The following is a 10,985-nucleotide window of genomic DNA, read 5'->3' on the forward strand; positions in this document are numbered from 1 at the left end:
GTACAAGGCAAGGCTTGTGGCTAGAGGATATAGCCAGACCTATGGCATTGATTATGATGAGACCTTTGCACCAGTAGCAAAGATGAACACAATGAGGATATTGATCTCATGTGCAGCCAATTTTGGGTGGCCTCTACATCAACTTGATGTAAAAAATGCATTCTTGCATGGAGATCTACCAGAATAAGTCTACATGGAAATCCCACCTGGGTTTTCTACATCTGAAACTGCTGGCAATGTGTGTAGTCTAAAGAAATCCCTTTATGGTCTAAAACAGTCCCCAAGAGCTTGGTTTGACAGATTTAGGCGTGTTGTTTGTGATATGGGGTATAGTCAGTGCAATTGTGACCATACACTTTTCTATAGACACTTGAAGGGAAAGATCACTATTCTTGCAGTATATGAGGATGATATCATTATTACTGGGATTGATAAGGTGGAGATATCGAGACTGAAAGATTGCTTGGGAAAGGCCTTTGAAGTTAAGGATCTTGGCCGAGTCAAATACTTCCTTGGTATTGAAGTGGCCAGATCTCCAAATGGAATAGCTCTAGCTCAGCGGAAGTATACACTGGATCTTCTCAATGATGTTGGGATGCTAGGTTGTCGGCCAGCCTCAACTCCAATTGATCAAAACCACAAAGTAACAGCTCAATCAGGTGACCTTGTGGATAAAGAACGATATCAAAGGCTAGTTGGAAGATTGTTGTATTTGTGTCATACACGTCCTGATATTGTCTTTGCAGTAAGTGTAGTAAGTAGATACATGCACGAGCCTAGAAGTGAGCATCTTGAGGCAGTCTACAGAATTCTGAGGTATTTGAAAGGAACTCCAGGAAAGGGACTATTATTCGAGAGTAATAGACATCTTGACGTAGATGGTTATTGTGATGCTGATTGGGCAAGTTGTCTAGACGACCGAAGGTCAACTTCAGGGTATTGTGTCTTTGTTGGTGGGAACTTAGTATCATGGAGAAGCAAAAAGCAAGCAGTTGTGTCCAGATCAAAAGCAGAAACTGAATATAGAGCAGTGAGATGTTGTGGGTAAGGAATCTGTTGAGTGAGTTGAAGGTATTAAAGAATGGTTGTCTAAATGTGTGGTGTGACAATAAGTCGGCAATCAGTATAGCAAACAATCCTGTTCAACATGACAGAACGAAACATATGGAAATTGATAGATTTTTCATCAAAGAAAAGTTAGATGCTGGGATTATCAAGATAGAACATGTGAGCACAGGACAACAGATTGCAGATTGCTTAACAAAAGGATTGGGGACTAGAGAGTGCAATCTAGCGTGTGACAAGATGGGAATGATAGATATCTATCACCCCTCTTGAGGGGGAGTGTTGAATGGTAATTGGGCTGAAGCCCATCTTCTATTGGCCCATATGGCCCAGCAAGTCTTGTACCTGTCCTGCCCTAGAAGAGGCAGTGGAGTGCCCCCCTGTGGAAGGGAGCCGCCGGAGAGAGTGAACAGAGAAGAGAGGGGTTGTTGCTGCTGCTAGAGCCTGGAGGTGAGGCCCTCCCCTCAAACTACAGATATTAGCGGCTTTAGAAACGAACAGTTGTGATGTTATCAGAAAGCTACCAAAGAGTACAGTTGTTAATGTAATAAACTAACGGGATTAAAAATCCATAAAAACCAACGGCAATAAAATGCTGGAGTGCCAGTCACACCTTCCGACTAAGGGGTATACAAAAAGATCAAAGAAAATACCAATAAAATACAAAATGGATACTTGGGTCACCTGAAGAGCCTTGCAGAGCTTTTGGGCCTCAGCGGTGAAAAATGTGGGGCGTCGTGGTGCCCATCTTGATCTCATAGGAAGTGGCCACTGTTGCCGGCGGTGGGGTCGAGCACGGGGAGAGGGCAAGGCTGCCCTGGACGCCGTGGACGAGCGTGTGGCTTACACGGGCATACTCGCCGGTGACATGCACCCGGCAGCTCTCTCCTCCCACAGCATGCAGTCATCATGGACGGACAATACACCCACCAGCAAGACGGCCCTGTATTGGAGCAGCCTGCACGGCAGCACCGCGACGCTGGCGGCGGACGAGGACTACTTGTACAACAGCAACAACCCTCGTGATCCGCTCCTTCACGAGGCCGTGCAACCGTAGATTGCTGTCGTCACTATCGTGCCATTGTCGCCTCCCCGAAGTCGATTTGCCGCCGTCGACGACAATAGTTGTAGTCCCGATGTTGTTGAGAGAGATAGAGAGTCGAGGGGGAGATAGAGACATAGCAAAGAGAAAGAACCGTTCGACTCACGACGCTTTTGCAGAAAACCCCCTGAGAAATTGCAGCAACACTTATGCAGGTGTGGCAGCCACATGGCTATTTTAACCCCTTCTAAACCGATTTTGACTGAACTGAGATAGTAATCCTAGTTTGGGGCGTTTGATTAAAATGCTATGCACAACCTGTCTTTGATTAAAATGTTTTACATAGTGTGTGAAAAATGTTCATTATGAGTTTATGACATATAAAATGTTCACAATTTAGAAAAAAAACATATTCACTTTTCTTTGCAAAGAAGTTTCTGCTGTTGGACCGGTCCATATTATATCTGAACTTGCACGGATCACAGAACTGGATCCAATGGTCATCAATTGCGTTTGGTACCATTTTGATCGAAAACACAATCTTACAAATAACTAGACTATATAGGTAGTACAGGTGTTGGTATTTATGTTGACGGGACCATGTAGTAGCAAAATGGTTAGTACAGGTCGGTGGTAGCCTTTAGGCCTTGAATAATTGAGAAAAGGACCACTCACTCACCCACAACCACGTGAGAACAAAAGAGATAGAATAGCATTGACTGACTTTGCACTAACCTGTGATACCCGACGCACCAAACACTCAAGTTGTATTGCCCTTTCCCTCTAATGATTTTGAAGTTGCAACCCAATTTCACTTGACTTGGGAAGAATGATTGATCGAGCCACATATCAGTTGATTGGGACATGGATTTCCGTAGGGTAAGAGCTTTATTTTGCTTTGAGAAATTTACATCTGAAAATAAATCTTAGAAACAAGCAAAGGAGGAGGAAACAAGCATGTCCAAGTTTTTTTTAAATAAGCTTTTCTTGTACAACAACGTGTAAATTGGAAGTCCTAAAGAAAAAAAAGGTAATATGCTTCAACAGTACTACTATTATTACTGGGTGCCAATTTAGTCCCAATATTATGATACTGCATATTTACGTTTCAATTTTGTTCAAATTATTCATGCAAGGTTTTAAACTATCTCAAGAGTCACCGACTCTCCAGCGTGGATCTTTGACCACAGATTCATTGGCGGGTGAGTGTTAGCGTGGGATTTCCCACCGTGAGTAGCTGGGCAATTGTTTTTTAGATACACCCCTACAAAAGGCCGATCTCACTCATTGTTCTCGACTCCACCACATTCTTCTTCTTCCATCCTTTTGCGCTTCCTTTCCTCTTGCCCCTTTTTTTTGCGGGTAAAACACAAGCTTTATTAATCAGGTTGCAAATTACAATCAGCGCTCAAGGCGCTTTGAACCCACTCAGATTTTTCTCCTAGCCAAACTACATACCTCTTTCCTCTTGCCCCTGCCAACACGGCTTCCGTTGGTGAAGTGCCCTTGTATAGAGGACCCTTGATGTGTCTTATCTCCAACATGTCGCCAAATCCTGGCCAAGTGCTATACAAATGTCCAAATCATTAGGAAAATTTTGGTCAATTTCAATCCGATGTAACATTTCGCACTCTTTTCTTTTGCCCGTTTTGTGATCTTGGTTTCAGACAGAGGAGTGTCGAGCCTTTCAATTTCTACCAACAAGATGGAGAGGACAATATATATGTGCAGTACTTAGAGGCGATTGGCACCCAAGTTCTAGGTTTTTTGGTGTTATCTCGGGTGGAGTAACCAGAGTAGACGAAGCAGAAAAGGAGGAGGATGTCAATAGAATTGAGATCCTAGACAGGCTAAACAAGGATCTGGCACACTTGGTGGGTAGATAAATGGCATGTAGGAGAGGTGATATGACAAAGGCAATGAAATAGACGACAGAGCCCGTTCAAGTATGTAGAAAGAGCTATTGTTGTGTTTGCATGAAACCATTATATTTGTACATCAAATTTGACAAAAAATGACGGCAATTCAAATAGGCATGAAACTGGTAAGAATTCAAATATGTCTAAATTAAAACATAAATAAATAAAACTTCAAGCTAATCCAACATATGCATGTCCAATGTTAAGTCAAATCAACGATTTCAAGAAAGAACCGTATTCAAAGCTTGGATTGAGGTGATTACTATAAGCGGAGGAGGATTGCTAGGGGGTCATCATGCACGGGCCATCTCAACGGAGCACCCTGGCAACAGGTCGATAGCACCTGTTGCCATCAAGGTCGGCTCGCCGAGTAAAAGAGTGAGAAAAAAATAACGGATTTGCTAACTCTCAGTCATCTGAGAAATCTTATTTCTCAGTCGACGTGGGAAACAACAGAGTCTAAGTAAAGAGATAACTGAACATACACATGAACTGCTAGTTGGTCCGGTGGTTGGTGGACCTAACGCCTGTAGTTGAGCTCTTGTGTTTGACCATTGGGTCACTTATTTTACTGTTTTATTTTCTTATTTCTATTTTTTGTTTCGTATTTATAGTTTATGTAGGTTTTGTTTTTAACTCTTATTTCTCTTGATTTCACGTTTTATTTTCTTTTTTCATGTGCAACTCTAATGTTAAGTGAGAATATGCGTGTTTGTCTTTATGTTACATCTATTTAGTTTATTCGACCGTGTTAATCACAAACAGTTGGTGTGTGTACCTATGTTTTTATTTCTTTTTTTTCTACGAATTGCATACTCAGATTTTTTTTGGGTTGACAAATTATATATGTGCGGTAATATAAAATAGCAATATTGCACATTTATTTTATTTTCTTGTGTTCCAAGTTTATTTTGAACCACTTACTATTCCGAAAACCATAATTTTATTGTGCAGCTTTAGAATTAGGTGTTGGTCATTTTTTTCGTCTTAGAGCGTGTGTTGGGCTGACGATGTTTTAATTATTTGTTGGTTTTAGGCCAATAATTAAATTTTTCGATTTTAACTGCAATTTTTTGAGTTGGATGGACGTTGCAACTGCTATTTCTCGAGTTGGATGTTGCAACTGCAAATTCTTGAGTTGGATGGACGTTTCAACCGTAATTTTTCGAGTTGGACGTTGCAACTCTAATTTTTCGAGTCGAGGTCTATTTTTCGAACAAGTTGCAACTATAATTTTATGGTACCATGGATTGCATACAACCATAAGGAACACGCGCGCGCCAGGGAGAGACCTGCATGCATGCATGACTCCCTCACCTGCATGCGTCAATCCCTGCACGCGTGAATCTCTCGCCTGCATGCATGCTTGAATCGCTGATTGATCTCGTCTTGATCTCGTCGAAATTTAATTTCTAGTCGACTGAGCGTTAGACATTCCCAAAAAATAAAGAGCTAAAATAAAAATAAGACAACATATACAAGGTAATTTAAAACCAACTTGACACCACAAGAATAATAGGACGGCAATGCATTTTACTCACAAGTCACAACGAAGCTGGATCAACAATCTAAAAATGGCTATTCGAGAATAATCTAGTTTTGTTTTTGAAAAGCTTAAGCCGATAGAAAATGACGTAACAAAACATTTTTGTTTACTTGGGCCGTAGGGACAAAGCTAAAGAATATGCTTGTCCAAAGAAAAAGCGTGAAAGGCAATCCACGACAGGGTAGCACACGAGACGAGACGAGAGGCAAGGTAGCAGCCAGGAGGCATGAGAACAAATGAGATGTACGGTAACCAAGACGAAGAATATCCTTTGCCTGCCTGCCCTGCACTGCCAGCTCCTGCAGCCAAAACTAGCACCAAAGCCGCTCGAGAAATCAAAAACAAAACATATACGACCTGCAGCCTTTTTGTTTATTAGCTGATGGACATAGATTGATAGATATGAGAGCCACGCGTGCATGCCGACAAGACGAGCAGACAAGGTTGGTTGGGCTCAGCAGGTGTGAGAGATACAGTATGTCGTAATCAGATACAGTAGATATATAGCTCCATTACTCCATACATAAATAAATACTCCCGTGAGTATAATTGCTCATGTGTTGGAAACATGTTGTGGCAGGTATGCTTCGTTTTGCAGCTGGCCGAGGCCGACCAGTTCTTGTGAATCTGCAGTGACTTGGATCGTGTAGGTTATATACTGTGTACTACTGGAGCTGCTCACATCGAGGAATTGACAAGAGGGCATTCGCATGACGATATTTCCCTTGTAAGTCTGAAATGTCAAGGATAGCAAGTTGGCCGATCTTGAAGTACTTTCTCCGTTTCTAAATACTTGTCGTTGTTTTATACAAGTTTGCACTAAGCCAGCGACAAGTATTTAAAACGGAGGAAGTACGTTTCTGTCTCCAATAGTTGATACAATTACCTAACCAATCAACTGCTACCAGTACTTATATCATTGTGGATTGTGGGATAGGTCACACGTAACAACCACCTGGAGTCCCTTTCAGCTCTGTTTCGTCTCTATTATATCCTATATTCTCCCTCAGATGTGTTTGTCGCATGTGATGAATTGATTAAAGACTGTGCCAAATCTCTTTCTTCCACTACTCTGAAAGAGCTACTCTCTCCGACCGGTATTACTAGTCTCAAACTTGTTCAAATACGGATGTATCTGAAAGAGCTACTCCCTCCGACCGGTATTACTAGTCTCAAACTTGTCCAAATACGGATGTATCTAGATACATGTAATATTTCGACAAATAATTCCGGTCGGAGAGCTAGACGGTTCTCTTCAGAGAACTTTTCCAAATTTCACAGCTCAAGACCTGAGAGCTAGGTGCATGCACATCACACCATTCAATTACCTGACTCTGAAGTCTGAACCACGTTGATTAGCAGCCGGGCTGCTACCTCACATGACATGAAAGTTTGTTCTTAGGGCGTTGATGTGGAATTATTATATACAGTATATGACCAAGACTTTCAAAGTATGTTGGCATTTGCCTTACGATCTAAATTTTGCAAACAACCGGGTGTCTGGTTCCAATAATTGCATGCCAGCATTGGAGATTTCCCGAGCTAACTAAGTCAGACTATACGGTATAATTTAATCGACTCTGGACATTGGAGCCTATCTATCATCATCGTGATATTTATTGGAGAACCCTGTTGCCATCACCAATAATGTTTCAGATTGAATACACTTGTGCATGCACGTATGCAGATCTCCAATTTGATTGAGCCCGGAGTCAAACAACTTTGCTTTATTTGTTGTGGCCTTGTGGGCACAGAGAGGAGTTGTTGCCATTCATCGAACGGGTTAAGTACTGTAGTACTATTTGAGTACTATATGCCGTAGCTAGAGCCTAGTGATCTTGCTCGCGTATGCAGTCTTATGTGTTTGTCTTGTTGCAGTGCATATTGTTAAGCCGTTGAGAAATGTCAATTTGTATAAAGTCCATTTGGTACCTTGCCATTAAGAACGTTGTCGCTCGATCTGGTGGAGTTGATGTCTCGTGTTTACACATTATGTTTCGTACTCCCTCCGTTCAGGAGTACATTGGGAGGGAATGGTCCCGGACACATTCATCTTTATTTAAATCTTCAAAGACCATGTCAACAAAACATCACCTTTTGTGAACTAAAAGAGTAAAAGGAGTAATAACTCAAAATTTCCTTTTCTTTGCGTTATCTTCATTGTATGCTTTGGAACCTGAAGAGAAGATACAAATACAATCGCTATGGTTGTGTCCATCCGTTCATGCAACGGTCAGGGGATTGATCCTCATTTTCGATAAAAAGTAAATGAAACAATTACATTCATTAATTTTGTCTTCCCTACAAATGTCATTGGTTGACTATTTCAAAACCCTGTTCTCATGCAGGTCTAGGAGCCAGCAACAAAAAGGAAGGATGAACTGAGGTTAAAAGTTGTTGAGAAATGTCAATTTGAAAAAAGTTCATCTGGTACGTTGTCATTTTATGAATCTTGTGATTCCATCTAATGGAGTTACTGGCTCATGTTTACAAATTATATTCAGTACTCCCTCCGATTCAAAATAAGTGTCTCAGCTTTAAACTAGGTCTAGTTGAAAAATGCGTCGCTTTATTTTGGATCGGATGTACTACAAATTTAGTTAATTTGTTGAATTTGTCTCGGTCTTCGTAAATTGAGTAAATTGCAGACAAATTCATACGTGGCGGCTCTTGTAACAGAAACCCACAAATCCAAGTTATTTTAACTGATACCCACAACATGAAAAATAATGAATAACAGAAAATTCGAAAATTAGCGTTTAAGGCCAGTTAACCGTCATGCACAGGAACCGGTTCTTTGGCTCCCAGCTCATTCCCGGCCGGCTCCCATAGGGCGTTGTCTCTTCGTTTAGACGTGGAGTTGCTGGCTTGTTCCTCTCTCCCTGTATTCTCTCACTCGCTCGCTCCCGGTGCCGAGGAAGACGACATAGGAGGAGACAGCCGACCGTGCTGCTGTTTCTCCTGCTCGCGGTGGTTATTGGATCTGCGCGGGTGGGATGGGACGCCGGAGAACCTGAGCCTCCCGTCTCTGCGAACGAACGCTCTCTGGGCGAGCCGGCGCTGCCGCTGCAGGGGTCTCGGGCTCCGGCTCGTCGTTCAGGTCGATGGCGCAGGCGGCTGCGGCGTGCCGTTCTCGACGACGCCGACGCGCTCCTCGAAGGGCATCGGCGGAGACGCCGCCGCTGGGGATGAAGTCGGAGGCGGCGGGAAGTCCTCCCAGGAGAAGCTGGGGCACCAGGCCCGGGGAGTAGAAGCGGCGCGACGCACCTCGTCTAAGGCGGCCGCGGAGGCAGAGGGCGCGCTATCGGCGGCTACGGCCAGGCCCAGATCTGCTTCCATGGCAGCACTCGATCCCAAGCAAAGCTGCGTTCAGAGGTTAGGTGGGGCGTGCGTTCTGGACTCGTGCAGTGAGCCGCGGCCAGCTGCAGGCCATCAGGGGGAACCTGCGGCCATCTCTTGCCCGGACTGCCCGACGGAGACGAAGATTTTGTTCGGCTCAGCTCTCACCCCGGCTCAAGGCCGATGGCTCAAACAAACTTGACATACAGACCAGGCTCCTGAGTACGACACGTGGGTCCGAATCATTAAATGGGCTAAACCTGTGATTTATGGGGTTTTTTTTAGTCATTAGTCTTGTATTTGTGGGTATCAGTTGAAAACTTTTGGGTCCGTGGTTTTTTGTTACAAGAGCCGCTATATATGTGTTTTTGTACAATTTACTCCCATAAATTCTAGCGTGTGATTAGGAAAAAATGGTCCTGTGCATGTTCATATTTATTTCAACAAAATGATGCATTCGTTTTGAGAATGCTGCCCAATTCACAGAAAAGGGACGTTTTGGAATTGTTTTCTGCCAAAGCTTGGAAACTTTTAGCAAGTGGTCAAACTTAAGTCAATTCAATGTCTAGATCCTCACCTTTTATTTTTGAACTGAAGAGAGTAGATGCAACTCAAATTTCTTTTTGATTGCCTCGTATTCACTGTATGCTTTTTCAACATGAAGGGGAAGATACAAAGGGATACAAATACATTGTCTCTTCATTCTCTAGTTATGTTCTTGCCCTATTTGCCTTGGAGTGTCCTAAAGGATATTTATTCCTTGTCTGAGCACGGACGCAAAAGTACATCAGATGTATGTACCATGGGAAAGGTACAATTCATCTCCTGGATCACGCACAAGGAATATACTGAAAAAAGGCACATGGTGAGGGTATATTTCCAAGCGCTTCCCTCGGTTTCATTCTCCCACAGTATTGCCAACTTCACACGACGAGCTTATCCATAGCGTTCTACTAGGTCACCGCTGGTTGATGGACTGATGGCACATTACAACCGCCAGGATTACTTAATTGAGCTTGCTTGAAGGACGCAGTGACTCACGCTACCACCCCGTTTGTTTCATTTCACAGTTGTCCGTCGACTGCCTCCTCCTGATGCATGAATGAAACGCAGCCTACCTTGAAAGCCATCGCCCCCATTTTGATAAGTTGCTCCGTCCATTCGTGTCCGGGTTTATCTAATCCGAGATGCCGTGAGCCCGTGACGTGCTCTCCCTGGACGCGATCGATCTCCTGCCTTTTCTATTTCCCTTTGTTTCTTTCTTGGTCGGAAGAGTAGGTGGCCAGGTTGGTTAACCACCTCACCTCCTTTGTGTGATTGCCCAACACCCCCAAACACCTCTCACTCTCTTTCTCCAACAGCCGTCTCACCACGTCACTACACACACCCGAGAAACAAAAATTATCCCTTTTTATAGGCCATGTCATGTACTTAGTCCAACAGAATAGAACCAGCTCAGCTCTCGAAAGGCGTCAGATGCTGCTGGAAAGATGCCACAGATCGCTCTCTACATCCTCGCGCTGCTGACACAGTATCTCGCCACGATGTCGACATCCGTCGCACTTTCACAACCAGGAAGTGGAGACAACCATGGACCAGGCTAAAGCCACATGTGCTTTGCCGTTCATGCATCGCTCCAATAGTCCCAACCCAAAAACCTTATTCCCCATGAAAATGGGCCCAAGAATCATCCGGTTTCAGTTTTTTCCCCCTAAAATACACCCAAGCAGGTGCATTCATTAAAGAAGAAGAGCAGAGCAGTTATAGCCCTTGCAGGCAGAGTTTTTTACAAGTTTTATCATGGATAAGGAAAAATGCTAAAACTATCGCCAAGCAAGCCTGCACTTCTCCAGTTCGCGCCTTCCTCTTGCAAACCCCTCAAATTTTTTTCCCACAAAGAAGGCCACTCTTTATCGAAGAAAACCCATAGTTGCCAAGAATCTGGTTCGTTCGGGTTGAGGAACGGGATCGCGTGACGCAGGTCGGCACCTTTGGGGAAAATTAAGGAGGATCTACCTTGGGGAATCGACCCCGATCCCAAATTGGGTCGACCAACCTCGGTTCTAGGGACGCG

Source organism: Brachypodium distachyon, chromosome 1, assembly GCF_000005505.3.
Source record: "Brachypodium distachyon strain Bd21 chromosome 1, Brachypodium_distachyon_v3.0, whole genome shotgun sequence".
In the NCBI taxonomy this organism is placed as follows: domain Eukaryota; kingdom Viridiplantae; phylum Streptophyta; class Magnoliopsida; order Poales; family Poaceae; genus Brachypodium; species Brachypodium distachyon.